Source organism: Hypanus sabinus, chromosome 2 (assembly GCF_030144855.1).
Source record: "Hypanus sabinus isolate sHypSab1 chromosome 2, sHypSab1.hap1, whole genome shotgun sequence".
NCBI classification, from domain to species: Eukaryota; Metazoa; Chordata; class Chondrichthyes; order Myliobatiformes; family Dasyatidae; genus Hypanus; species Hypanus sabinus.
In genome coordinates this window covers 41,053,096-41,079,808 of record NC_082707.1, presented here as the reverse complement: position 1 = coordinate 41,079,808, position 26,713 = coordinate 41,053,096, and the positions used below count along the sequence as shown (strand labels likewise).

General features: G+C 40.7%; 1 pseudogene; it reads left to right on the top strand.

Moving 5' to 3' along the window:
* Nucleotides 1-5,576: 5,576 nt before the first annotated feature.
* On the top strand, nucleotides 5,577-12,118 carry LOC132403459 (uncharacterized; annotated as a pseudogene).
* Nucleotides 12,119-26,713: the final 14,595 nt, after the last annotated feature.

Sequence of the window (26,713 nt, the reverse complement as noted above, 5' to 3'; positions counted from 1 at the left end):
ACCAGACAAGACCCTTAACCTCTCCTCTTTACTTCAATGGTATAATTGCACAGTAGGCTTGTAGTTGAGACTTAACATAGAAAACCTACAGCACAGTACAGGCCCTTCGGCCCACAAAGCTGTGCTGAACATGTCCTTACCTTAGAAATTATCTATGGTTACCCATAGCCCTCTATTTTTCTAAGCTCCATGTACCTATCCAGGAGTCTCTTAAAAGACCCTATTGTTTCTGCCTCCACAACCGTCGCTGGAAGCCCATTCCACGCTCTCACCACTCTGCGTAAAAAACTTACCCCTGACATCACCTCTGTACCTACTTCCAAGCACCTTAAAACTGTGCCCTCTCTTGCTAGCCATTTCAGCCCTGGGAAAAAAGCCTCTGAATATTCACACAAACAATACCTCTCATCATCTTGTACACCTCTGTCAGCTCACCTCCCATTCTCCGCCACTCCAAAGAGAAAAGGCTGAGTTCACTCAACCTATTCTCATAAGGCATACTCCCCAGACCAGGCAACATCCATGTAAATCTCCTCTGCACCCTTTCTATGGCTTCCACATCTTTCCTGTAATAAGGCGACCAGAACTGAGCACAGTACTCCAAATGACCAGGGTCCTATATAGCTGCAACATTCCCTCTCGGCTCTTAAACTCAATCCCACAATTGATGAAGGCCAATGCACCATTTGCCTTCTTAACCACAGAGTCAACCTGCACAGCAGCTTCGAGTGTCTGATCAACTCAGACCGCAAGTTCCTTCTGATCCTCCACACTGCCAAGAGTTTTAACTTTAATACTATATTCTGCCATCATATTTGACCTACCAACGTGAACCACCTCACACTTATCTGGGTTGAACTCCATCTGCCACTTCTCTGAGGCACATCACTGGTCACTGAACTCAGGCTCGTAAGGCACAACTGCCTTTGACAAAGTAATGCTGACTATTCCTAATCATATTATGCATCTCCAAATGTTCATAAATCCTACCTCTCAGGATCTTCTCCATCAACTTACCAACCACTGAAGTAAGACTCACTGGTCTATAATTTCCTGGGCTATCTCTACTCCCTTTCTTGAATAAGGGAACAACATCTGCAACCCTCCAATTGTCCAGAAACTCTCCCATCACCATTGATGAAGCAAAGATCATCGCCAGAAGCTCAACAATCTCCTCCTTCATCTCCCACAGTAGCCTGGGGTCATTTTGTTCAGTCCCGGTGACTTATCCAACTTGATGCTTTCCAAAAGCTCTAGTACATCCTTTTCCTTAATATCTATAGCTCAAGCTTTTCAGTCTGCTGTAAGTCATCCCTAACAATTGCCAAAATCCTTTTCCATAGTGAATACTGAGGCAAAGTACTCATTAACTAGCTCTGCTATCTCCTCTGGTTCCATACACACTTTTCCACTGTCACACTTGATTGTTCCTAGGCTCCCACGTCTTATCCTTTTGCTTTTCACATACTTGTAGAATGCCTTGGGGTTTTCCTTAATCCTGTCTGCAAGGCTTTCTCATGGCCCCTTCTGGCTCTCCTAATTTCATTCTTAATCTCCTTCCTGCTAGCCTTATAATCTTTTAGATATCTATCATTACTTGGTTTTTTCAACCTTTTGTAAGCTCTTCTTTTCTTCTTGACTAGATTCTCAACAACCTTTGCACACCACAGTTCCTGTACTCTACCATCCTCTCCCTGTCTCATTAGAATGTACCACTGCAGATGCCACCTGAACATTTGCCACATTTCTTCCGTATGTTTCCCTGAGAAAATCTGTTTCCAATTTATGTTTCCAAGTTGCTGCCTGATAGCCTCATATTTCCCCTTACTCCAATTAAACACTTTACTAACATGTTTGTTCCTATCCCTCTCTAATCTATGGTAAAGGAGGTAGAATTGTGATTGCTGTCTCCAAAATGCTCTCCCACTGAGAGACCTGACATCTGACCAGATTCATTTCCCAATACCAGTTCGAGTACAGCCTCTCATCTTGTAGGCTTATGTACATATTGTGACAAGAAACCTTCCTGAACACACCTAACAAACTCCACCCCATCTGAACCCCTCCCTCTAGGGAGATGGCAATTCATATTTGGGAAATTAAAATCTCCCACAACAACCCTGTTATTATTACACCTTCCAGAATCTGTCTCCCTATCTGCTCCTCGATGCCCCTGTTACTATTGGATGGTCTATAAAAACACTCAGTAGAGTTACTGACCCCTTCCTGTTCCTAACTTCCGCTCACAGAGACTCCGTAGACAATCCCTCCATAACTTCCACTTTTTCTGCAGCTGTGACATTATCTCTGATCAACAATGCCACACCTCCACCTCTCTTGCCTCCCTCCCTGTCCTTCCTAAAACATCTAAAGCCTGGCACTCGAAGTAACCATTCCTGCCCCTGAGCAATCTGAGTCTCTGTAATGGTCACAACATCATAGCTCCAAGTACTGATCCATGCTCTAAGCTCATCGGCTTTGTTGATAATACTCCTTGCATTAAAATAGACACATCTGAAACCATTGGTCTGAGCACATGCCTTCTCTATCACCTGCCTATTCTCCCTCTTGCACTGTGTCTCCAACCTTTCTGTATTTGTGAGCCAACTGCCTCTTCCTTCATCACTTCAGTTTGGTTCCTACCTCCAGCAATTCCAGTTTAAACTCTCCCAAAAGCCTTTGCAAACTTCCCCAAGATGTACCACGACCTCTGGCTGTTCTCCTTCCCACTTCAAGATTTCGTGACGTGATCAGAAACTTCCTGGACCCTGGCACCTGGGAGGCAAACTACCATCCGAGTTTCTTTCCTGCGTCCACAGAATCAACTGTCTGAACCCCTAACTATAGAGTCACCTATCACTGCTGCCATCCTCTACCTCTCCCTACCCTTCTGAGCCACAGGGCCAGACACAGACGGCCAGGTAGGCTGTCTCCCCCAACAGTCTAGTACTCAAACAGGAATATTTGGTTTCCGGTGACATCATCGTCGAGAATGGCAGCTTAAGTCACTAGCTCCTCCGGAAAAACGCGTATTAAGCCCCGTTAACCCATCAAATATAGTATTCTTTGAAAAATATTTGAACTGAAAAGAGGGGCAAGAATGGCGAAAAGGAATGGAAATAAAAAAAGTGACACTGCGGAGCCTGCGGCCGAGAGGAGTGCAGTGAGCAGCTCTCCGACCCGACCGACTGCTAGCGAGGCAGATGCTGGGCCTCATTCAGGCGAAGCGGCAAATATGATCGAAATTCTGAAAGTGGTAAGGGAGTTTCAGAAAGCAATAAAGCAGCAGCTCCATGATATTAAGTCAGAGCTCACCAGCATCAATCAAAAAATAGCGGTGGCAGAGACTCGAATTGAGAAGGTGGAAGATCGCATTCAAAACGTGGAATGGATACTGAGTAAGACAATAAAAATATTAAATCACCAAGAAGGTAAACTGCTTGACCTGGAGGGAGGATCACGGCGGAAAAATATCAGAATCCACAACATTCCGGAAGGAGCGGAGGGCTCATCTATGAAGGAATTTGTCAGAGAATTACTGTGGGACGTGCTGGATCTTCCCTCGGCTATGAAGCTGGAAGTCGAAAGAGCCCATCGCACGTTAGTCCCGAAGTCTACCCAAGATAAGCCACGCTCAATAATAATAAAATTCCTTCAGTACAGCACCAAGGCAGAGATTCTATGAAGGGCCTGGGGTAAGAAGAGTGTTTTTAGACAATAAATTAAAATATTTCGACCAAGATTACCCCCCCTCCGCCGCGATCCTGCAGAAATGCAAAGAATACTCTGAAGTAAAGCCAGTACTAAAGCAAAAAAAGATTAGATTTCAAACTCCGTAATCTGCTAAACTTTGAGTGTTTTATGACAACGGGACGCAGTTGTACCAGACAGTGGAAGAGGCGACTACAGACATGAAGGCCAGAGGGTTGCCCGTCAGCGTGACCAAAACAAGGGAAAGCCTGGCTGAGGAATTACCCCACACTGCTTGGGAAATAGTGCGAGAATCAAGAAGGCAGGAGATGGGAGGAGGCGAGAGAAATATATCAGGAAGAGACCGGGAGGTTCCCAAAGACAGTCCTCACCCCCTTCAGAAGAGCCATAAGGTTTGGCTAACATTAAAAATGTTGAGAAGCTAGATGGAAGCAAAAGTAGACGGTGATATACATATCTCGAGAAATACTTATTATAATGTGGATTTTATATTACTTAGTTGTTATTCTTTATTTGCTCACTTACTCCTTTTTCCCCACCAAAATTAGAATATATATGTGTGCATATATGTGTACATATAGGAGGAGTACACAGGGAAATCTTTTCTGTGTAATGGATTTGTTCAATGACCTTTATGAATACTGCAATAGGGGCCCTCAACTCACAAGTAGGAGGGGTTATCCCCCATAGCTAGACATTTCCTCTAGCTCAACGCAAGGTCATCTACTAGATACCTCAGCCTTGGAATCACACGTTCATTGCCATTTTTGTTATTATTTGCATTTCTAGGTTCTTATTTGTTCAGGGAGTAGATCGATTAAGTTTTATTCTAATTTCATTGATACATTGACAGATAAATACAGATGGCTAAGGACAAGGTAAAATTCATTTCTTTTAATGTCAATGGGCGATTAAATCCAATCAAATGTAAGAAAATTTTATCCAAAATGAAAAAAGAACAAGCCCATGTAATATATTTACAGGAAACTCATTTAAGTGATAATGAGCATAAAAAACTAAAGAGAATGGGCTTCACTAATCTGTTATAAATCAGGACATAGGAGAGGAGTTGCTATTCTTATCTCAAGTAAGCTAAATTTTGAAGAAGTATTCAAAATGGGAGATAAAGAGGGCAGATATATTCTGGTAAGGGGGAATATAGACAGAAATTCAGTTACTCTATTGAATATATACGCACCTCCGGGAAGTGAAATTGGTTTCTTTCAGAAGATTACTGATCTTATGGTAATGGAAACAGAATGTCTCCTGATATGTGGGGGAGACTTGAATTTACAATTACAACCAAACTTAGATTCTTCCAATAGAAAAACCTATGAAACAAAATCTTTACATAATAAAGTTAATACACTTTTTGAGGATGTTGGTTTAATTGATATATGGAGGGACCTTTTCCCCGACAGAAGGGATTACACTCATTATTCTGCTCCCCATTCTGTATATACAAGAATAGACCATTTCATAACATTTGGAAAAGACAAAGACAAAATAAACACCTGTGGAATTGGGACAATAGATGCAAGTGACCATGCACCTATATATTTATCTGTTGATTTTGACCTACAACCAAAGAATACTATTTGGAAGCTAAATTCAAGTCTACTCGATGATCCATACTTTAAGGAACAAATTTTAAAAGAAATTGGTCTCTATTTAGAATTTAATGATAATGGAGAGGTTTCACCTCCCATTTTATGGGATACTCTGAAGGTGGTCTTGAGAGGGAAAATTATAGTGAAATCTTCATATAAGAAAAAAATAAGGAATTAGAGGAATTACAAAATAGGCTGAAGGAACTAGAGAAAAAACAGAAATTGAATTTGGCACAGGATACATTAGGGGAAATTAAAAGAATTAGGAATGAAATAAATAGTTTGGCTACACAAGAAATCAGGAAAAATTTAATGTTTCTGAAACAGAGACATTATGAAAGTGGATTGAAATCTATGAAAATACTGGCATGAAAACTGAAAAAAAAGATAGCAGAAAATACAATTCATAGAATTAGGGACCCAAGAATGAAAATAATAAAAAATAAGCTAAGTGAAATTCAAGAAGCTTTTGAAGCGTTTTACAAAACTCAATATTCCAAAATTCTAGGGGGAAGCATAACCCAAACTGACACCTTCTTGAATTCTCTAGTTACCCACTTTAAACAAAGAACAAAATAGAACGATGACTGCTGACATATCTGAAGTTGAATTAAAAGCTGCAATTAGTAGGTTTAAATTCAGCAAGTCACCAGGATCAAATGGGTATACGGCAGAGTGGTACAAAGAATTAAAAAATGAGTTAATTCCTGTTTTACTCCCCACACTGAACTGGGCTCTAAAAAAAAGGCACAAATGCCACTCAGTTGGAAGGAAGCGATAATCTCAGCTACACCGAAAGAAGGCAAGGATAAAATGGAATGCGGGTCATTTAGACCATTGTCCGTTCTTAATGTTGATTATAGATTATTTACCTCCATCACGGCCAAACGATTAGAAGAGTTTCTACCCATACTGATACGTAACGATCAGACAGGTTTTATACAACAACGCCAGACACAAGACAATATACGAAGGACACTTCACATTATGAATCATATGCAAATAAAATAAAATCGAAGCAATAGTGATAAGCGTGGACGCTGAAAAAGCATTTGATTCATTAATTGGAATTTTCATTACAGAGTTTTACATAGATTTGTTTTCCAAGACACAATTATTAAAACTGTACAGACACTATATGACAATCCTACTGCCAGGATTAAAATCAATGGATATTTATCAAATAGTCTTACCCTAGAAAGGGGCACGAGTCAGGGTTGTGCATGGTCACCGCTACTCTTCGTGTTTTATCTGGAACCATTAGCTCAATACATCAGACAAAATGAAGATATCAGGGGAATTACTATTAAAGGGACAGAGCATAAATTGGCTTGTTATGCAGATGACATTTTGATCTATCTAGGGCAACCAACATACTTTTTACCTAAATTGATGCAATCCTTTGAACAATATGGTCAATTATCAGGATACAAGATCAACATAGATAAAACCCAATTACTTTCATATTACTATAGCCCACCAAGAGAAATTGAAAGTCGATACCCCTGGGCAAGGCACACAGAGTCTTTCAAATATTTGGGCATCATTATGCCAAAAGATTTGGCAAAATTATCAGAATGTAATCATCAGCCTTTGTATAAAAAAATTAAGGAAGATGTGGCAAGATGGAACCTGATTCCTTTTCTCAGTCTCAGTTCAAGGATTGAGTCTATTAAAATGAATGTACTGCCCAAACTGTTATATCTCTTCCAGACCCTACCAATAGAGATTAATCAAAATTAATTCAATGAATGGAACAAGATGCTATCAAGGTATATTTGGCAGGGTAAAAGGCCTAGAGTTCGTCTCAAAACTTTGCAATTAGCAAAGGAAAAGTGGGGGGGATGGGGCCTACCTTCTCTTAGAGATTATTATTGTGCAGCACAGTTGAGAGCTGTGATATGTTGGTGCAACCCATCACATGACGCTCAATTGAAAAACATTGAGGAGCGAGTACTTCCCATCCCCATACAAGCAATTTTGGCTGATAACAACCTGCAAAGGTACATAAATACTATTGATAACCCATGGGTGAAATTGACTCTTAAAATATGGAAAACTACTATAAAAGAATATAATCTAGAGGGAGATATTGCAATTCTTAAATGGTGTGCATATGACTCTGATTTTACACCAAATAAACTGGATGCTAGATTTAAGGACTGGGCAGCTAAAGGAATAACAGCTCTTTGCAACATAATGAAAGAAGGAACACTGTTCAGTTTTGAAATGCTTAAAGAGAAACACTTACTAGAAAAACAAGATTTTTATTGGTATTTACAGATGTGACAATAGGTTAATGAGACGCTTAAAAATGTAACCAAGGCAAGTACATGCTTGATAGAGCTATTTAGAAAAGCATATAATTCAGATAATGGTAGTAGAATCATTTCAAGCATGTATAAGGGGTTGTCAAATCTTAAAGCACATTCAACTTCATATATTAAAACAAAATGGGAGAAGGAAGGAGGGATAATTATATCTAAGGAAGAATGGACAACAATATGGAGGTGTCAATGGAAGTGTACCAGTTCACAGAAATGGAGGGAGTTTAGATGGAAAAACTTGATAAGATATTTTATTACCCCCTCTCAGAAAGCCCATTATGATAGTAACCTCCCTGTTTGCTGGAGAAATAGTGGAAATCAAAATGCAAATCACTATCATATTTTTTGGGACTGCCCTGTTATCAAAAACTATTGGAGGGGGATACACAATGCCCTACAAGACATCTTTAAATATAAAATACCCTTAGAGAGTAAGACCATATATTTTGGATATATACCTCAAGAATGGTTGAAAAGAGATAAATGTTTAATGAATATACTGTTGGTGGCTGGTATAAAGACTCTTACTAGGAAATGGTTATCACAGGAGAGCCCAACTTTAAATACATGGATGGAAATTACAATGGACATTTACAAAATGGAGAAGATAACAGCATCTGTTAATCATAAGCTGGAACAATTTGATTCATACTGGGAAAAATGGTTTAACTACATAATGCCTCATAGGCCTGATTTTATTCTCACAAATCAATGAATCTGTTGTAAAAAAAAATCACTCCCTACTTGTACATAGTTCTTTCCTTTTGCTCGTTTTTCTTTCTGCTCTTTTCTATAAGTGTATACCTCAGATAAATACTTTGTGGAGATCTGTGATATATATGATTATATGACATATATGTACAATGTCTGAAATACATCTTATGGAAATGTTTGTTTGATGATGAACTTCAATAAAAAAATTATAACAAACAGGAGTACTTATTGTTAAGGGGGACAGCCACTGTGGTACTCTCTGGTACAATATCTGCCTCTTTCCCTTTCCTCTCCTGACTGTTACCCACTTATCTGTCTCCTGAGACCCCGGTGTGACTACCTGCGTTTTGCTCCTCTCTATGACCTTCTCACTCTCCCTGACCAGACGAAGGCCATCGAGCTGAATCTCCAGTTTCCTAACCCAGTCCCTAAGGAGTTGCAGCCCAATGCGCCTGGTGCAGATGTGGCGATCCGGGAGGCTGGGAGTCTCCCAGACTTCCCACATCTGATACTGAGCACAGAACACCGGCCTCACACACATACTTCCTGTCTGTATACTACACAGTTAACCTACCTCGCCTTGACCTGGTATCGCCAAAGCCCCATTGAGCAAAAGCCTTTCTACTCTGTCTTTCTCTGCTCCATCGCCTGCTCCTCTGACGCCTGCTCTATTTAACTGCCTTCTTTTTAAACTCTTCTCGCTGTTCTCACTGGCTGACGTCCATGTGCCTGCACAGCCGTGCCTCGATCAAAACGCTGAAGAAATAACCATCTCCTTTTAACCTTCTCACTTTTAACCTCTCCTCACTGTTCTACCCGGCTGACTTCCATACATTCTTAAATGAGGATACTGACAACATAGTAATTAAATAAAAAGGTAACAAATCTCAACTCTATTAAATAAAGTAGGTTTTCAGGAGAAGAGAAGTAGCGTGATGTTTAAGCTGGTGGAGCCCACTGTTGTTCCTGGTGACCATATCTATAGCAAGTTTTGGTTGTTCAAGGAACTCAGGCTTAAAACTGATGATCTAGTATCTAAGCTTCAAACATTACGATGCATCGGGGAAGGGGGGCATTACCTGGATGCTGTGTTTCAGGAGGCAGAAACATCATTAGATTAACTGCTTCTGATTCTAACTATGGACAGGGACAAGATTATGTGACTGTGAGTAAAGCAGGTAGGGGGAAATCAAGAGGTAGTGCTGGAGGAGACCCAAGCCTTGAGCTTCTCTATTGCACTTAATTCTTGCTCCCTATGTGAATAAGAGTGAGGGGAGTAGGAAGGATGTGCAATCTAACGGTGGCATTGTGGTTCAGGGAGCTTAAAGAGGGTGGAAGTGTAGAATACAGTAGTTGTAATTGGGGATAGAATAGTTAGTCACAATTCTCTGTTGCAAGGATTGATGAAAGCACTGAAGTCCCAGTACAAGGTGGCAGGAGAAGAGGAGCGCATCGGCTTGGCCCAGCTGATGTGCATACTACGAAAGAAGATCAGGGTTCTCTGCCGGGCAGTGTGGCATTGGAGATGGCGTCATGAAAGGGCCCAAAAACATGCTGCCTTTATTGTAAACCCCTTCAAGTTCACCGAGGAGTTGCTGGGGCAAAGGCGCAGTGGGAAATTGGCCTGTTCAGAGGAAGACATAGATCAACATCTGAAGAAGGTATACAGTGATCCTGAAAGAGAGCAGGAGTTGGGAGACTGTAACATCCTGATAGACCCCCTGAATCGGATGTGCAGTTCGACATGTCAGAACTGCAGCTAAAGGAAGTCAGAGAGGTTGTCCACAAAGCAAGAGCAAGCTTGGCTCCAGGACCAAGCAGCACCTCGTACAAAGTGTCCAAGAACTGCCCCGGACTCCTGTTGCATCTGTGGAAGATTCTGCGAGTCTTCTGGAGAAGGAGGAAGATCCCAGATCAGTGGAGAGTGGGTGAAGGGGTATGGATCCCGAAGGAGGAAAACGCCACCCAGACAGACCAGTTCTGCATCATCTCCATGCTGTGTGTTGAGGCAAAGATCTTCTTCAGCGCCGTTTCCAATCGGCTGTGCACCTACCTAGCAAAGAACACCTATATCGATACATCAGTCCAGAAGGGGGGTCATGTCAGGGATGCCGGGCTGTCTGGAGCACACCAGTGTGGTGACATAGCTCATCAGGGAGGCCAGAGAGAACAAGGGCAACCTGTCAGTGCTGTGGTTTGACCTGGCAAATGCATATGGCTCCATTCCGCACAAGCTGGTGCAGCTCACGTTGACCAAGTATCACGTCCCCAACAGAATCAGATTATCGCTGATTATCACAACAACTTCAGGATGAAGGTATCTTCAGGAGCAATTACATCAAGCTGGCACAAGGTGGAGATTGGCATCATCACAGGGTGCACCATCTCAGTGACACTGTTCTCCCTAGCCATGAACATGCTCACTCAGTCTGCTGAAACAGAGTGCAGAGGGCCCAGAATGAATTCCACTCAACGGCAACCACCTATCAGGGCATTCATGGATGACCTCACTGTCACCACAGAATCAGTCACCGGCTGCCAGTGGATTCTGCAGGGGCTCGAAAAGCTGGTGGAGTGGCCCGGATGCATTTCAAACCAGCCAAATCAAGATCAATGGTGCTGAGGAAAGGCAAGGTGGAAAACAAGTTCTGGTTCAGCATCGCAGGTACAGCCATCTCAACCATCACAGAAAAGCCAGTCAAGGTAAGGTGTTTGACAGCTCTCTAAGAGACACGACATCCATTCAGGCGACCTGCACCAAGCTGGGTGGCTGGCTGAAATCTGTGGACAAGTCTGGCCTACCTGGGAAGGTCAAAGCCTGGGAGTATCAGCATGGCATTCTTCCCAGAATCCTGTGGCCCCTCCTCATCTATGCAGTTCCGATCTCGACGGTCGAAACCTCAGAGAGGAGGGTCAGTAAGCACCTCTGAAGATGGCTGGGGCTGCCAAAGAGCCTGAGCAGCATCGCACTCGAAGGACACCATAGTAAACTGCAACTGCCCTTCAAATCCCTGGATGAGGAATTCAAAGTAACAAGAGCCAGAGAAGTGGTACAGTACAGGGGAATCAAGTGATCCGAAGGTGGCTCGAGCAGGGATCCAGGTGAGGACTGGCAGGAAGTGGAGGGACCCTGCAGCACATCCTCAGCAGCTGCACAAAGGCACTTGGTGAGGGACAGTACCGATGGAGGCATGATCAGGTCCTGAAGACCATTGCTGAAGCCATCAGCTCAGGAGTGAGTGGGCAAAGCGGTCCCGACCCTCCAAGCAGACCATTGCCTTTTTAAGAGCTGGGGAACAGCCAATACCCACCAAAAGAACATCTTCAGGTATCCTGACCTCTGCAAGAGACTGGCAGCTGTTGGTGAACCTCGAAAGACAGCTGAGCTTCCCCAACCATATCGCAGCCACCACCCTGTGACCAGACGTTGTCCTTGCGTCTGAGTCTACGAAGCAGGTGGTGATGCTGGAGCTGACAGTCCCATGGGAAGATCACTTGGAAGAGGCCTTTGAAAGGAAGCTGTCTAAGTATGCAGGACTGGTCAGCAACTGCCAGCAGGCTGGATGGAGAGCAAGGTGTCTCCCATTGGAAGTGGGTTGTAGGGGATTCGCAGCCCATTCCTTATCCAGAGCCTACAGCAATTTGGGCATTGAGGGAGAGAGGGAGAGGAGAGCCATCCGCAGTACCACCAATGCGACAGAGAGGGCCTCAAGGTGGCTGTGGCTCCAGGGAGGGGAGCCACAGAGTCATGTGTAGCCAGCCATCTGGACACAAGCTGGGGTCTGATCAGCCCCGGCTGGGTCACCTGGAGAAGGGTGTATGATGTTGAAAGACCCGAAACACCCAGTGATTCCAGGAACATCACTGATGATGTGTCCAGAGGCATCAGTAGATGTATGCACACAGAGTCCTGAAGTTGTCTGTCTGGTGCATGAGTTTAGGATATCTCATCTGACCTGCAGAGGAACTCAGAGTAGGAGGGGAAAGATCTCGTTGTTGTGGTCCACGAAGGCACCAATTTAGTAGGCAGAACAAGGAAAGAGATTCTGCTGAGGGAATATGAGCAGCAAGAAACTAAATTAAAAAGCAAAACCAAAACGGTAATAATTTATTATAAGCAAATTGGCACAGTGTCAATAAGATTGTAGAGTTAATTGTGCAGCTTGAATATTGGTGTGAGAGAAATGAGTTTGAATTTGTGGGAATTGGCACCAGTATCAGGGAAGGAGGGAGCCGTTCTAATGGGATGGACACCACCTGGACAAAGTTAAGATCAGGTCCTGGTGGTAGGTCTGTGGATAGGACTTTAAATTAAACATTAGGGGGTGGAAGGGATGAGTTTGAGAATGGGGTGGTGAACAGAGAACTGAAGGTGTTATATTTGAATGCATGAAGTATACAAAAAGGTAACAGTTTGATATGGTGTTGTGACTGAAAGAGGATCGCAGCTGGACCAAAAATCCAAGGATACGCTCCTATCAAGAAGACAGGTAGGTGGGCAGAAAGGATGGGGATTTCTCTGAGGGAGAAATAAAAATTAAACCCTTAGCAAGAATTGATACAGGATCAGAATAGAATCCTTGCGGGCAGAATTAATGTACTGCAAAGGTAAAAAGACCATGATAGGAGTTGTATACAGGACTGGATATAGTATACAAATTACAACAGGAGATAGAAAAAACATGTAAGAGAGGCAACTTTAGATGATCATGGATGACTTCAATATGCAAGGTAGACTGATAAGATCAGAATGATAACGTCTGGAGAAGTAATTTGCAAATGCCAATAAGACTGTTATTTAGAGATGTCTGTAGTTGAATCCACAAGGGAAAATGCAATGTGCTGTGCAATGAAACAAATTTGATTAGGGAGCTGAAGGTAAAGGAACCCTTAGGAGTCAGTAATCATAGTATTATAGAATTCATCCAGAGAGGGAGTTGTACTGGTATTGCAGTTGAGTAAAGGTAACTACAGAGGAATGAGAAAGGAAAGAAGCTGACTGAAGTTGATTTGAAAGGGACCCTAGCAGGGATGACAGAACAACAGCAATGGCAGGAATTCTGGGAGTAATTCAGAAGATGCAGGATCTTTTCATCACAAAGAAGCATTCTAAAGGGAGAATGAGGGTAGCGTGGATAACAAGGGAAGTCACTGAGAGCATAAAAACAAAATATACAATATTGCAAAAAATAGCAGGAAGCCAGAAGATTGGAACACTTTTAAAATCCACCAGAATGCAACTAAAAATACAATAACAGAAGAAAAGAAAAAATACAAAGGTGAGATAGCTAATAATATAAAAGAATATATGATAATTTTTTTTTACAGATATATATAGAGTAAAAGAGAGGCAGGTGTGAACCACTAGATCACCGGAAAATGACACTGGAGAATAGTAATGGGGGAACAAAGAAATGAATAAGTATTTTGCATCAGAAGACACTGGCAACATGGCAGAAATTTGAAAGATCTGGGGTAGAAGTGAATATATTCACTGTTACTAAGGAGAAGGTGCTTGGGCAGATGAAAGGTTCCAAATGGATAAGTCACCTGGACTGTACAGACTACAACCTAGGGTTCTAAAAGAGGAAGCTGAAGAGATTGTGGAGGTATTAATAGTGATATTTCTAGAACTGCTAGAGTCTAGAATGGTTCCAAAGTATTGGAATATCACTAATGTTACTCTACTCTTAAAGAAAGGAGAGGGGTAAAGGATAAGAAATTATAAGTTAGGCTGACTTCTAATTGTTGATAAGATTTTATAGCCCATTATTCAGGTTGAGGCTTCAGGGTACTTGGAAGTACATGGTAAAGTAAGTCAAAGTCAGCATAGATTCCTTAAGGGAATATCTTGCCTGACAAATCTGTTGTAAATTTTTGAGGAAATAACAAACCTAATAGACAAAAGAGAGCCAGTCACAAATAAGAGAAAATCTGCAGATGCTGGAAATCCAGGCATCACACACAAAATGCTGGAGGAACTCAGCAGGCCAAGCAGCATCTATGGAAAGGAGTACAGTGACATTTCAGGTAGAGATTCTTCATCAGGACTGGAGAAAAAAAGATAAGGAGTCAGAGTGTGAAGGTGGGGGGAGGGGAGGAAGGAATGCAAGGTGAAACTGGGGGGTTGGCGTAGGGGTGAAGTAAAGAGCTGGGAAGTTGATTGGTGACAGAGATACAGGGCTGGAGAAGGGGGAGTCTGTCTGGAGAGGACAGAAGGCCATAGAAGAAAGAAAAGGGGAAGGAGCACCAGAGAGAGGTGACGGGCAGGTAAGGAGACAAGGTGAGAGAGGAAAATGGGAATGGGGCATAGTGAAGGGGACCCATTACTGGAAATTCAAGAAATTGATGTTCGTGCCATCAGGTTGGAGGTTATCCAGATGAAATATAAGGTGTTGTTCCTCCAAACTGAGTGTGGTTTTATCGTGACAGAAGGGTCAGTTATGCTGTTTTCTTGGATTTTCAGAAGGCCTTTGACAAAGTGTTTTCCATAAAGCTGCTAAAGAAAATAAAGAGGTCATGGTATTACAGGTAAGGCGCTAGTATGGATAGTTCAGCTGGCTGGCAGATTAGCAGACAGTGAGTAGTGATGTTCCCCAAGGTTAGTATTGGGTCAATTTTTTTTGGTTTATGTTAATAATCTGAATGAAGGAACTGATGGCTTTGTGGCCATGTATTTGGACAATACAATGATAGGTGGAGAAGTAGGCAGTGTTAAAGAAGTAGATGGATTTGGATAGGTTTGGGAATGTGCAAAATATGGGAGATGTAAACAGCGTAGAGGAAAAGTGTGGGGTTACATTCAAAGGAAAGAGGAATAAAAATGTAAATTATTTTCTAAATGGAGAACAAATTCAGAAATCAGAGGTGCAAAGGGAATTGGAAGTCCTAGTTTACAGTTCACTAAAGGTTAACTTGCAGGGTAAGTTAGTAGTAAGGAAAGCAGATACAATATTGGTATTCATTTCAAGAAGACTAAAATATAAAAGCAAAGATGTAATGCTGAGGTTTATTAAGTATCTATCATACCATATTTAGAGTATAATGAGCAATTTTGGGCCTCAAATCTAAGGAAGTATTTGCTTTTGTTGGAGAGGGTACAGAGGAGGTTTACAAGAACTATCCCAAGGATGAAAGGGTTAAAGTAGGAGCCTTTGATGGCTTTCATCCTGTACTTACCGGAGTTCAGCAAGATTAAGGTTAGGTATCAATGAAACTTATTGAATATCTGCAGATTTTCTCTTGTTTGTGAATATTGAAAAGCTTGGATAGACATGGAGATTGTTTCCAGTAGGGGGAAGAGCTTAGGACCAGAGGGCCAGCCTTAGAATAAAAAGGCATCCCTTTAGATCAGAGATGAGGAGATTTAGCCAGAGGGTGACAAATTTGTGAAATTCATTGCTGCAGATGGCTGTGGGGACTGAATGGACTAATTCTGCTCTTTTGTTTTATGGTCTCCATATTAGACTTCCAGTGTATTCCTGGCTAATAATCTATTTTGTGACCTTCATTAAAGTCAAAGTAATCAAAAACTCTGCTGCCCTAACTAAAACCTAATCATTTTGACCCAACAACCCTCCACTTGCTTCTAATTTGCTCAATGGTCTCATCCCTTCCCATCTGTATTACTTCCTCCAACCTGGTAATCTGTGTGCAAAGATGGGGTAGCACTTAACTTACTCAAAAGTATTCAAAAATTCAAAATACATTTATTATCGAAGTATGTATGCAGTATACAACCTCACAGACAACCACAAAACCAAAAAGAACTGGACTAGCAATCCAAAAATAAGTTCAAATCAACTAAGGCAGCTGTATTGAATTTAATTCAGTCAATAATATGGAATTTCAAATAAGTAACTTGCATCAGTAGATCACAAAAGTATCAGGTAAAACCCCATATGGTTCATTGATAAGCTTCAGCAGAGGAAATTTGCTATCCCTACCTACTCTGGTCAAAAAACTCAGTGGTCACTTCATTAGATACACCTGCTTGCTAATACAAATATCTAACCAGTCTTCTCTGGCGACATAGTGGCAGCAACTCAATGCATCAAACCATCAGACATGGTTAAGAAGTTCAGTTGTTGTTCAGACCAAACATCAGAAGAGGGAAGAAATGTGATCTAAGTGACTTGGACCATGGAATAATTGTTGGTGCCAGACATGGTGATTTGAGTATCTCAGGAATTGCTGGTCTCCTGGGATTTTCACACACAACAGTCTCTGAGGCAAACAGAGAATGGTGTGAAAAACAAAACATCTAGTAAGTGGCAGTTCTGTGGGTGGAAGCATATTGTTAATGATAGAAGTCAGAGGAGAATGGTTATACTATTTCAAGCTGACCTGAAGGTGACTGTAATTAAAATAACCACACATTTATGTCAGCAAAGTCCTGAAGAGCATCTCTGAATGCACAACATGACAAACCTTGAAGTGGGTAGGCTACAGCAGCAGAAGACTACAAACATTCACTCAGTGGCCACCTTATGAGGTACAGGAGGTACAGTATTATGGTTAAATGGCCTTACAAACCATTCTATTCAGTGGCAACTAGGGATTGCAATTAAGCAATGGCCCTTTCAGCAATACACATATTCTTAAACAAAGAGTAAACAGAATCCATCAAGATATAAATGTTCCTCATATTCCAGATTATTTTATTGATTAATTTTATCACAATACCATAGCATCCAAGTGTACATATATCAAGATCTAGAATTGCCTTTCTCTACCTCAATCTCCTTCAAGATGCTCTTTAACTAAACTTCCAGTCATGTACCCAATATGTAGATCAATGTCACTTTTTATTTGCCAATGCTCCTACCTTGGAGTATCTTGTTAAATTAATGTGTACATCGATTGCTGAATTGGTTGTAGTAAATTGCCCCTACTGCTAAGTGAGTGGTTGTATCTGAGGGTTAAAAATGGGGTTGGAAAGGGATTAATTGGAATTTGGGGAGAATAAAATGTGTGAGTATTGGATTAATGGATGCTTGATGGTTGGCTGAATGGGCCCTTTCTCTGCTATATGGCTTAAAATAGAAACTGTTTGTGACTTAACAAATTCATTCATTTTCTCTGTCACCTCTCTGTTCCTTTCTCAGTCTTGATTCCCTTTGATTTTGGCAATACACTATAGGTTTCAAGTATCTCTGCCTTTACCTTCTTGACAACAGTTGGCTCCTCCAGCAAGTTACAGCACCAAAAATACTGAACAGAATGGAGGTACTTTTATATCTCAATAAGTTCAAGGATTAGTTTGCCTCATCAATCAATCAAATTGAACAATGGTGATGAAGAATAATAGCACAAAATGAACTTTGGTAGGTGTGAAAGTGATAATAACCAAAGTAAAATAAGCTTATCAGGTAGGTCAGCTTATTAAGTAATGGTGGGGAGAGACAAATTATTATTTTTCCCTTTCTTTAGTACACAAGCAATGACTGAAAAATAGGGAACTTAGATGCTGTAATTCTAATTATAAAATGTGGACAACTAGGGACAAACATGCCTTTCTTTGTATCATCAAACATCATGTTTTTGGTTTCAAGCTCTTTGTAGTTAACACCCTCATAACACAGCTTTCAGTAAAACATTAAAACAGTCCCTATACACTTCTATCCCCCATGAAGAAGGCCTCAAACCTCTTCACTTCTTTCTCAATGAAAGAACTAAACAGTTCTTTTCCACCACCACACTTCTTGATCTGGCAGAAATGGTCCTCACCCTTGACAGTTTTTCCTTTGGCTCCTCCCACTTTCTCCAGATTCAAGGGGTAGCTGTGGGCATCCACTTGGCCCCCAGCTATGCCTGCCTTTTCTTTGGCTGCATAGAGCTGTCCATGTTCCCCAACTCTACCTCAATTATAGGGACAGCTGCATCAGTGCTGTTTCATGCGCCCATGCTGAGCTCATCAATTTAATCAACTTTGCCTCCAACCGTGTGCTTAAATTCACTTAATCCATTTCTGACACCTCCCTCCCCTTTCTAGATCTCTCTGGCGCTATCTCTGAAGACAAGCAGACAACTGACATCTTTTATAAACCTACTGATTCTCACTGTTATCTTGACTAGACCTCTTCCCACTTTGTCTCCTGTAAAAATGCTATTCCCTTTTCTCAGTTCCTTCATCTCCACCACATCAGTTCCCAGGATATGGCTTTCCTTTCTAGGACATCAAAGATGTCATTCTTCATCAAAGAATGTGGTTACTTCTGCCACCATTGATGCTGCCCTCACCCGCATCTCATCCATTTCCCAAACATTCACACTCATCCCATCTTACCACCACCTTAACAATGATAGAATTCCTCCTATCCTTACCTACCACCTTTTGAGCCTCCGCATCCAACACATCATCCTCTGCAACTTCCACTATCTCCAAAGGGATCCCAACACCAAACACATCTTTACTCCCCCCCCACCTTCAGCAGGGAATGCTTCCCCTGTGATTCTCTTACCCTTTGATCCCTCCCCATGATCTCCCTCCTGGCACTCATCCCTGCAAGCAGCCATTGTGCTACACTTGCCCATTCACCTCCTCACTCACCTCCATTCAGGACCCCAAACAGTACTTCAAGGTGAGGCAACTCTTCACCGGCAAATCTGCTGGAGATCTCTTTTGCGTCCAGTGCTCCTGATGCAGCCTCCTCTACATTGTAAGACCCATTGTAAGCTGGGGGATAAAATAATTGCTTCTGGAGCACCTCCACTCCATCCATCAAAAGCAGAACTTCCCAGTGGCCAAACATTTTAATTCCAATTCCAACTCCTGATCCAATGTAGCAGCATATGACCGCCTCTTGTGCCAGGAGGAAGCCACCCTCATGGTGAAGGAGAACTGCCTTATATTCTCTATGGGTAGCCTCAAACCTGATGGCATGAATATCGATTTCTTCTTCCAGTTAAAAAAATTCCTCTCTCTCCCTTCTTCCTCTATTCCCCACTGGCCTCTTGCCCCTTCTCACCTGCATATCACCTCTGCTTGGGTCCCCTCCTCCTTGCCTTTCCCTTATAATCAACTCTCCTCTCCTATGAGATTCCTTTGTCTCCAGCCCTTGATCTTTCCTACCCACTTAATTTTACTTATTCCTTCCAGCTATCCTCCTTCCCCTCCCACCACCTTTTTATTCAGAATCAGAATCAGGTTTATTATCACTGGCATGTGACAAGAAAATTGTTAACTTAGCAGCAGCAGTTCAATGCAATACATAATCTAGCAGAGAGAGAGAAAAAAAACATAATAAATGAACAAATAAATCAATTACTTATATTCAATAGAGTTAAAAGAATGTGCAAAAACAGAAATACTGTATATTACAAAAAAGTGAGGTAGTGTCCAAAGCTTCAAAGTCCATTTAGGAATCGGATGGCAGAGGGGAAGAAGCTGTTCCTGAATCACTGAGTGTGTGCCTTCAGGCTTCTGTATTTTCTACTTGATGGTAACAGTGAGAAAAGGACATGCCCTGGGTGCTGGAAGTCCCTAATAATGGACACTGCCTCTCTCAGACACCACTCCCTGAAGATGTCCTGGGTATTTTGTAGGCTAGTGCCCAAGATGGATCTGACTAGATTTACAACCTTCTGCAGCTTCTTTTGGTCCTGTGCAGTAGCACCCCCCCCCCCCCCCATACCATACAATGATGCAGCCTGTCAGAATGCTCTCCACAGTACAACTATAGAAGTTTTTGATTGTATTTGTTGACATGCCAATTCTCTTCAAACTTCTAATAAAGTATAGCTGCTGTCTTGCCTTCTTTATAACCACATCAATAGGTTGGGTTAGATCCTCAGAGATCTTGACATCGAAGAACTTGAAGCTGCTCACTCTCTCCGGGGCACCTAGGCGTGACTGGAGTAGCTGCAAACCTCCCAATGGATACAATTAAATATTCCAGTTTCAGCCTGTTACAGCTAAAAAGCATAACTGCTTCCAAAGTCAGTACCCCAAACACCGGCAAAGATGTCTTTTGATTCTAGCATCTTCATTCTTCCTTTCTGCTGAATTCCTCCAGTATTTTGAGTGTGTTGCATTAAAACAGTTACCAAAGAAAATAAGTTTTATCCCTTGTTCTGTTTCACCATGTATTTAGTAGTGCACATCCTTTCTCACCTCTAGCCCTTTAAATTAGAAATTATAACATTATATTGCTTTGTGTTATAATGGAACAACTTTACATCAGTTTTCATAAATTGCTGGTTTCTGAATCTTCTATTGCCACTCATGTTTTATTTTCTGGTAGCTCTATTATTAATATCATATGTATAAATTTAAAACTTTAAGTATCACTAGAGGGAAAATTTGAGTAAAAAATATGTGGAAATGTTCACAAAAGGCAACATTTTTATAATATTGCCACGCCATTTTCTCTGGTGTACTTAAAAATTAGACACAATCATGTCCTATAATCCATCTTCTAATAAGTGCACATCTATAAAATCTAATGATAATTGCAACTGTCATCAATCATACTGCCCTGGAATTTGTGCTTATAATGATTGTTCTCTGAGGTTGTTATATCCCAGGGCAGTACCCCTACCTATTAAATGCTCCCAATGGCAAGCTTCTCTACTCACTTATGGCAGATGAGACTCATCAGCCGTGGCTAGCAGCTCACCTAGGAGAAGGAAAACTCTGATTTCAAACCTCTGCTGCCTTTCAGCTATACCCACTCATGGGAAGGCTTCGGGAGTAAACCCAACGAAATATCCAGAGCTGGAGTCCCCAAGGCAGTCATTGCATTCAATACTGACTGGCAACTCTTGCAAAGCTGCTGGTGCCAAACTGAATTGGTCTCTGCCGTTTCTTTGTCAGCTGTGTGGAGAGGAGCAGTTTGCTGCATGGGCACAGATTGGTCTCCATATCATACTGCCCTTGCTTGCAGATCACGTGGACATCTGGGACCACATTATCCATGGCTGACCGTGACCAATGGAGGACTTCAGAATGATGGTAGAAATGTCAGTGTTTGCCTGGAAGTCTTGATAAAACTGACAACAACTTCTGGCTTTTGTCATTGTGTAGTTAAGTGCCAAAACAGTAGTTAGAAATGTTTGTTTGCTGATGAACTTCAATAAAAAAAACCCAAAAAGAAATAGCACCTCCAGAGGGAGTATTCTTTCAATCTTCAGAGATGCTATCAACACAGATTTTGTGATTAGGCACAGACAACGATATTTTATGCTCTATTCTCACTTTTGAAACAATTAAAATGCTAATCCTCATTTATTAAGGCATAATTATATTTTAAAGTTTACAGGGACAAAATTAGTGCCGGGCCCATTAGCCTGAAGAACTAATTCTATGTGTGGGGATTTTAACTCTCTCAGAATGAAATTTGATAATTGCATAGTTTTAGAAACAATAAGTAATTTTTTTCTCTTAATGTTATTTCATTTTCATCTGCAAATTTATCCATATGTCTCAATCTTTATTTTGTTTTTTTATAAAATATTCAAAAGGTTACTTAAAATTACTGCTTCCAATGTCCTGGTGTATTGGTTGCGAGAATTCTTCAATTTGATTCGCTGCTCATCAAGTTGAAATATTGACAGAAAGCATGTAATTGAAAAATCACACTGATAGAGAGGAAATTTCACTATGACGTGCTCGATATGAGGTTAAATTCCATAGAGGTAGTTTTGGTATAAAGTTGAAAGCTTTACGCTATGTCCTCGGCACAAACAGTTAATCTTAGTTTCAACATAAGTCTGAAAAAGTACATTTGATTGAAACTATGATTGTGCTAAACTCAACTGTGGGTGGCCAAAGGGTGCAGCCTTACAGAAAAATCTCTTACCATCATGACTTGTCATGTTTATCTGAGAAATAAAATTGGCATGAATTCATAAAGTGATTTAATATCCTGTGATTGTTGCCTCAGTTTTCATAGTATGAGTGAAACAAACACCCTACAAGATATGCCAATCATAACCTAATTCTTTAGTAAGTGCTTAATTGAGAAAATATTAATTGGTGTTTCTGATACTTAAAACACATTACCAAAATGTTAGCTTTATTTCAATTTTTGAAGATTGTATTTTTTAAATGGGTTGTTTGTTGTAGCGAAAATAAGTCTTTGTGGAAGTATTCAAAAGAGCATTCTGGAAGAGAAACTTAGTTGAAATAAACTAGTGGAGCACTCTGCTTGTTGACGTTTAAAGCGATTGTAAATATTCCTATTTTTCTCCAGCAGTTAAATTATCTCAATCCTGCATCACAGCAGATAAACATCTGAGAGCTGGAAACAGGTGTTCAGCAAAACAAGATTAAAAAAATACAGATACAATACTCAGCTCCTCTGCTAGACATATAGATCTTTGCCTGCAGCAGAGTGATGATGGACAAATTGGAAAAAATCCTACAAAATGTTTTTGTTCCACAGGAGGTGATCACACCTTATATAAAAAGGAAAAAATCAAGTTGTTCAATTGCCCATTGTCAAGCCATGTGCCTGAGTGAAAGGGAAATGTTTTAAACCTTAAGTGAAAGTGCTCCAGCTGCGCTGTGTGAAGAGAAAATACAAATGATCCACTCGGGAAGACCTCCGGATGAGCAGGAAAGATAAAGAAAAAATAAACCCTATACATTCACACTCTGATTATCTACCACATTGTCCTGGAGTCTAATATGGAGAACTTGTTATAAACAAGTTCAGCTGCTGACTTTTGGCTACTTATTTCAGCTATAATCATTGTCAAGCCAAATAGATTTTGACAGAGACAATCTTATTTTTTAAAATAGCTCCTCTTCTAAAGTTACCATCTATAAAATTTCCTTTTCCCCTTCTTGCTTCTTTCTTTTAAAGATCAACATATATTGAGGTAAATTTCTGGCAGATATTCACCAAAGGATACATTCTTCCTGTGAACTCTCTATTCTATAATATCACCCACAATGAGCCCAATATCAAAACAAACAGCAGGGATCACAGGTAACAAAAAAGTAGGTGAGATAGTTGTACTTACCCCACAGCCGTGTCTAGTACATGAGACCAACAATGGACCCTCATGGTTGTCTCACTGAGAGTATCAAACTAGCTCATTGCCAAAAATACTGAACAGTTGGTCATCATGCCACAAAGGGAGGGGAAAGAGAATTTTAATTCTCTTATAAGTTATCCCATTTATTTATAGAGCATGGAACAGGTCCTTCCAGCCCCATGAGCTGCACCACCCAATAACCCACCTATTTAACTTTAGCTTAATTAGAGGACATTTGACAATGATCCATTAAGCTCCTAACTAGTATGACTTTGGACTGTTGGAGGAAACAGGAGCACCCAGAGGAAATGCAAGCACTCATGGGAAGAACGTACATGTGTCTTACAGACAGAACCAGAATTAAACAACTAACTCCGACAACCCAAGTTGTAATAGCATTGCTCTAACACTTATGCTCCTGTGATGCCTCACACACATATCATGTTCTGCTGGGAAGAACAAGGGTTATCTTCCCCTAAAGCCTTTCCAAAGTATTCACTATATTACTCTCCCATATCAAATGTTTAAAATAACATATTAGTACAAAAGATTTTCAAACATATGTCTGTTAGGTCTGTACTTTTGAGGTTTGTATTAATATTTTATAATTTCTATTCTAAACATCATGCGTTGGAGATCTCTCTCTGAACTCAATGACCACTCCAACTTTTCAAAGCTCCTTCCTTTGACCAGATATTTGGTCACTACTTTCTAGTGTCACCTGGTCTTGTCCTGGTGTCCATTCTACCCCATGACACTCCTGTGATGTATCAAGACAAGTACATATTTCTGCATTAAAATGTAATGCTGCGATACTTCAAGTGTTGTGCTGGAAAAGACAAGTACAGGTGTGAAGCACAGACATCCCATGGTAGCAACACTTAGTAAATGAATGAAATTAACAACTATAATTTTCTCAAATCAGCAAATCCATGCAGAAAGATGAGTGAACCCGTCCTAGTGTAGTTAAACAAAATATTACAAACTAAGCTGCTGAGAAACTCTGCCCCATATCATTATTTTCTCATTGCCATTTGCATGAAAAACATTCTTCTCCACGGAGACCAAAGCAATTAATGATAACAACTTTTAGGTCAAAGATAAAAATTCTACCTGGCTGTGGTTGTGTATCATGAATACACTCATGGAACACTTTCTGCATTCCACATCATTTTCCCTTTAACACTCATTTACTGCATTGATGCATCTGTTGACTCAACCAATAACACTTCCTAATCTTGAGTAGCAAAATTTAAACAGCCTCCCTCAGCAGACACCAGCATGATGTTGGGAACATTACTCAGAAAGGGTTTCTTTAACTTTATTAATTAAATACTCTACTTTTGAGAAACCCTTTCCTGATTCCCAGCAGTCTTCATCTAACTTCCCACCCACCTTCATTCTCTGATTTCTCAATCAAAAGAGCCTTTTTCCCCCTACAATCATTCCCCTCCCACTCACCAATCCAATGTCAAATTCCCTCCAGTTAGCAATGAACACCCAAGTGAACATTCATACCCTTCCCCTGACTGGTGGTTGCCTAAGCTGGCCTCTGTCACCAAAACCCTCCTCCTCAACCATTGCTTATAGGACCGACAACTACTGAAAGACAGTACCTAATGCTTACTATGAAACTCCTTCCATTCTATAAGCTTCCCCCCCACCCAATTATCTCATTTCCCTTTCTCACTGCCCCCCAAACAATTTCCTTGGGCCTCTCCAAATTTTGAGCACTCATACCACTCATACTCAACCCCAGATTTACCTGCATCCTTTTGCAAATTTTGTTCCATGTATGAAGGAAAGCCACTATATTTAAGGCTGCATCAGTGCAGCCTGACCTTAAATTTTGAAGCTGTAAGCCCACCAAACTGGTCAAGGGCAAAAAAAGATTAAATGTGACTTGATAGAGGCCAATTAATTTCTGGTAAATAGGTCAACCAATAGAAAATTAAGATCAATACAAATTAATTGCAGATTCTGGAAAAAAGTAACTGAAACAGAAAATATTGGACTCACTCAGCAGGTCAAATAATATTTGAAGAAATAGAAACAGAATTAAAGTTTCAGATCAAAGAGCCCTTGTCAAAATTGGAAAAGAGAGCCAAATAAAGTAGTTTTAAGCAGCAGAGACGGGTAACGGGTGCATAAGACAAAAGGAGTAAGGCAAAATAGCTGTTGGAATTAGTTATAGAGGGGATCAAACTCTGGGAATTTACAGGAACATATTATGTCTTGAAATGAAGGAGAAACAGATCAGGTTGCTCACATGGACAGAGAAAACCCTGAGCCAATACTATAGAAGAATGAGAAGAAATTGCCACTTCTAATAGAGAGAGAAAGCAGGTAGCTCTGAATTATCCATTTCAATATTGAGTCCAGAAGTCTGTGACATGCTAAGATGGAAGAGGGCTGATTTAATTCAAGCTTATGTGGGGCGACATTGTAACACTGCAAAAGGTTACAGAGAGGTAGGTTTGAGTTTGAGTTGGATGGAGAATTAAAGTGGTCGGCTACAGGAATTTACCCACTGATAGCAGGGGCAGTGTAGGAGAACTAAGATGTGTGACCTCAGGTGAGAATGTGGCAAATAAGTTTTGGAGTGGTTTAAATGGTGCAATTGTAATATTTCCCATCAAGCATACTTTCAGCTTTCACTAACAAGAATTCAGATGTGAAATGTTTACATGAAAGTAGATTTGGATTACACAGAGTCATATAGTAATATAGCAAGCAAGCAGGCCTGTCAGCCCAATCCGTCCAAGCATACCAAACTAGTCCCATTTTCCCATATTTGGCCCATATCTCTATAAAACTTTCTATCTACATATTTATCTTAGTCTTTTTTGGTCAACTTGTATATGTTGCAACCGTACAACAAAGCATTTCAATAAACAAAACTGAATAACATTAGATCAAAAAGTTAAACAAGCACTTCATTATGGGTTTTTTAAACAGTGTATTTTTATACACTTTACTTTTTAAAATGTGTTTTTGTTGCTCAATCATGTAACTATCTTAAAGTTTAGCTTGACTACATACATGTGCCACACATTGCCTCCACTGACTTCAATAGAATGTATTTTTTGTGGCAATGTTCAACTGTCACTGGTATGAAGCATAATTGCACTCCCCAACAGGGATGAGTTCCTTGGCAGGAATCTATCAACACTAGAACGCCAGCTGTACCAGAAAAATTTACCATTTTTAACAGCACCATATCAAATAAAATTATACCAGGCTTCTTAATAACATAAAACATTTATTTATAGAATTGATGTAAACATCATTTGCCAAAATTTCTGCAAAAAAATAGATGCAAAATTCAATAGGCTTGTGTGGCATACTTACTACATAATCAGCTAT